Source organism: Oncorhynchus mykiss, chromosome 9 (assembly GCF_057628025.1).
Source record: "Oncorhynchus mykiss isolate SJ-2025 chromosome 9, ASM5762802v1, whole genome shotgun sequence".
Classification (NCBI taxonomy): domain Eukaryota; kingdom Metazoa; phylum Chordata; class Actinopteri; order Salmoniformes; family Salmonidae; genus Oncorhynchus; species Oncorhynchus mykiss.
The window spans coordinates 42,417,987-42,422,108 of NC_143030.1; the positions used below are offsets into that span (position 1 = coordinate 42,417,987).

Genomic DNA, 4,122 nt, shown 5'->3' on the forward strand with positions numbered 1-4,122 from the left:
ACAGAGGCTAATTCTAAACCATCTGCAGAGTGCTCGATGCATACCAAGTATCTGCAGGGGCTCAGCTAACAGTCAGGTTATTCATTGAGAAAACAGGTTTTATATGAGACAGATGGTTCCACATTCAGTAGAGTGGTCCATGCAATACCATTTTTTTTAAATGGCGGAGTGCCTTACACATATAGAAGGAGCTAGGGCAGGAGGGTCGTACCACCAGTTCGTTGCCTTTTGAGTGTGACATGGTAAAAAATAATCATCTGCATTTCAACTCATTTTAACATTTTGTCATAAAGAGCAAAATATTTTTTCCCATCTCAAGAGGTTAAATACAAAAGTTACTATAATAAGGGCCCATTAGTGCCAAAGAAAGTAACAGGGTTGACCGTAACAGGGTTGACAATTCCATCTTAAATCAGCCATAAATCAAATCAAAGCGCAATTGTTACATGCTTCGTAAACAACAGGTGTAGATCAACGGTGAAATGCTTAATTATGGGCCCTTCCCAACAATGCAGAGAGAAATATTAGAAAAGTAAAAGACGTAATGATAAAAGTAATAATAGATACACAATGAGTAACGATAACTTGACTGTATACACGGGGTACACGTACTGAATCGATGTGCAGGGGTATGGGGTAAATGAGGTAGATACAGTATGTACATATAATATGTACAAAGAAGTTAGTGCAAAAGGGGTCAATGCAGATAGTTAAATAGTTAACCAAATAGCTAACTGGCCTAACTATTTAGCAGTCTTATGGTTGGGGGTCCTTTTGTTTCCAGACTTGGTGCATCGGTACTGCTTGCCGTCCGGTAGCAGAGAGAACAGTTTATGACTAGGGTGGCTGGAAGTCTTTGACAATTTTTATGGCCTTCCTCTGACTATCTGATATAGAGGTCCTGGATGGCAGGGAGCAGTCAAATTCCACGTGACCGTTTAGTCATACTAGTTAGACATCTCCAAGCTCTGATGTTGCTGATGGTCATTAGTAGCCTACCAAACTTGCTAACTGCCTGATACTCAGTACTCTATTGTCCCTCTAATCACTCTGACATCAATGCAAATGTGAACGAAAATCTAATCAAACACTTCACGAGAGCGCATGAGCTCATGTTGCGCAACATATAGGTTATGCAATTGTGCGAGAAAACAGTGATGGCCTCTACTAAAAAGAGGAGGATCCCATCAGCTTTCTATAACCTAGGCCTGCTATATTTATTGGTCAGCTTACCTAATATTAAGCACATTGATTATATTTACAACAGGAGTATAGCCTACCTGGCTGGCATGAAAATGAACCACGGGAAAAGCTTAGATGTGCATAGATGACATGTATTTTTTCCCTCTGCCCCTGTTTTGATACAGGTGCTTGCTAATGGTCCATTCTAAATCAAAACAAATTTCACACATATATTATGTAGTATATGTAATGACGATTAAATCAAGAATAGTCTGATGGGTGACAATATTAGCCTATCACAATATATTATCAATTGTGAATGATGCCTGTGCAAAAAAACAAAGCAGAGCTTATGCCTTTCAAGCACTTTAAAAAAAGTCATCATTAGATTTGCATCATGAAGCCTTACAATGTTTTAAACATCAAAACATACAGCCCAACGTTTGTAGAAAAACTAAAGTTACATTAATAACTCTAAATTAAGCATATAGGAATAGCTATTTCTTTGTTAACACTCAACACACAATAGCCGCATCTGCACACTTCCTCAAATGGTTTGGAGAAAATATCCTTTCTATTTCATTCAGCGTTGTTCAATTGTATTCTTCATTCTATAAAATAATGGCACGGAATTCTAAGCAAATCTTGTCTGCTAAATGAAGTAGTGTAGCCCACTGCCATTTGGCATAGCCAGATCAGGACCTAACATAAGGACAACTCAGAGTATGCTATTCTGGTCTTCGGAAATAGACTACATTTTCTTCATATCATGCTTCTTTAGACTTGTCTAAAATAAATAATGGATTTATTGTGAAGGTGTAGGCTAAAATACATGGATTTACTAGATTTCTTAAAATTCAGATCTTCCAAAGGTCTGCATCAGTGGCTTATGTGGAAGCCAGGAGATGCTAAATGTGTTTGTTAATTAACGGTCAATAACCGTGAGACCAACAGTTATTTGCTTGACAATCACCTGCTGACAAAATTTTGTGACCACCACAGCCTAACTAGGCCGGACCTATTACCCTCTGTAGAGCCTTGTGGTCGGATGCCAAGCAGTTGCCATACCAAGCGGTAATGCAGACAGTCCAGATGCTCTCAATGGTGCAGCTGTAGAACTTTTTCAGGATCTGAGGGCCCGTGCCAAATCTTTTCAGACTCCTGAGCGGGAAGAGGTGTTGTTGTGTCCTCTTCAAAATTGTGTTGGTGTGTGTGGACCATAATAGATCGTTATTGATGTGGATACTGAGGAAATTGAAGCATTCGACCCGCTTCACTACAGCCTCATCGATGTGAATGGGGCGTGCTCAGCCCTCTGTTTCCTGTAATTCACGATCAGATCCTGATGTTGAGGGAGAAGTTGTTGTCCTGCCACCTACTGCCAGATTTCTGACCTCCTCCCTATATTCTGTACAGGAGAGATCTAAGCACGCACCCCTGATGGGCCACTGTATTGAGGGGCAGCGTGGCGGATGTGTTGTTACCTACCCTCACCACCTGGAGATCCAGTTGCAGAGGGAGGTGTTCAGTATCAGGGTCCTTAGCTTAGTAATGAGCTTGGATGGCACTATGGCGATGAACGCTGAGCTGTAGTCAATGAACAGCATTCTCACATAGGTGTTCATTTTGTCCAGCTGGAAAGGGCAGTGTGGAGTGCAACAGAGATTGCATCATCTGTGGATCTGTTTGGACGGTATGCGAATTGGAGTGGGTCCAGGGTGTCTAGGACGATGGTGTTGATTTGAGCCATGACCAGCCTTTTAACCTGTTAGATCTCTAGGGGCGCTATTTCATTTTTGGATAAAAAACGTTCCCGTTTTAAGCGCGATATTTTGTCACGAAAAGATGCTCGACTATGCATATTCTTGACAGTTTTGGAAAGAAAACACTCTGAAGTTTCAGAATCTGCAAAGATTTTGTCTGTAAGTGCCCCAGAACTCATTCTACAGGCGAAACCAAGATGATGCATCAACCAGGAATTAGCAGAATTTCTGAAGCTCTGTTTTCCATTGTCTCCTTATATGGCTGTGATTGCGCAAGGAATGAGCCTACACTTTCTGTCGTTCGCCCAAGGTCTTAGCAGCATTGTGACGTATTTGTAGGCATATCATTGGAAGATTGACCATAAGAGACTACATTTGTGTCCGCCTGGTGTCCGCCTGGTGTCCTGCGTGGAATTCGGTGCGCAATTGCCAGCTGCTCGTACCTATCCATTTGATATAGGGGAGAAACCATGTGTCCAAGAACGATGTATCAATGAAGAGATATGTGAAAAACACCTTGATGATTGATTCTAAACAACGTTTGCCATGTTTTCAGTCGATATTATGGAGTTAATTTGGAAAAAAGTTCGCGTTTTGAGGACTGAATTTTCGGATTTTTTTTGGTAGCCAAATGTGATGTATAAAACGGAGCTATTTCTAATACACAAGGAATCTTTTTGGAAAAACTGAGCATCTGCTATCTAACTGAGAGTATCCTCATTGAAAACATCAGAAGTTCTTCAAAGGTAAATGATTTTATTTGAAGGCTTTTATGTTTTTGTTAATGTTGCGTGCTGGATGCTAACGCTAATGCTAACGCTAAATGCTAACGCTAAATGCTAACGCTAAATGCTAACGCTAAATGCTAATGCTAAATGCTAACGCTAAATGCTAACGCTAGCTAGCTACTTTTACACAAATGATTGTTTTCCTATGGTTGAGAAGCATATTTTGAAAATCTGAGATGACAGTGTTGTTTACAAAAGGCTAAGCTTGAGAGATGGCATATTTATTTCATTTCATTTGCGATTTTCATGAATAGTTAACTTTGTGTTATGCTAATGAGCTTGCTGATAGATTTACACAATCCTGGATACAGGGGTTTTTTCATAGCTAAACGTGACGCAGAAAACGGAGCGATTTGTCCTAAACAAATAATCTTTCAGGAAAAACTGAA

General features: G+C 40.3%; 1 long non-coding RNA gene across 1 annotated transcript; it reads left to right on the forward strand.

Moving 5' to 3' along the window:
* Positions 1-2,946: 2,946 nt before the first annotated feature.
* On the forward strand, positions 2,947-4,122 carry LOC149981214 (uncharacterized). Its single transcript, XR_016483478.1, has 2 exons — positions 2,947-3,691; positions 4,045-4,122. It is a non-coding gene; the product is annotated as an uncharacterized LOC149981214 (long non-coding RNA).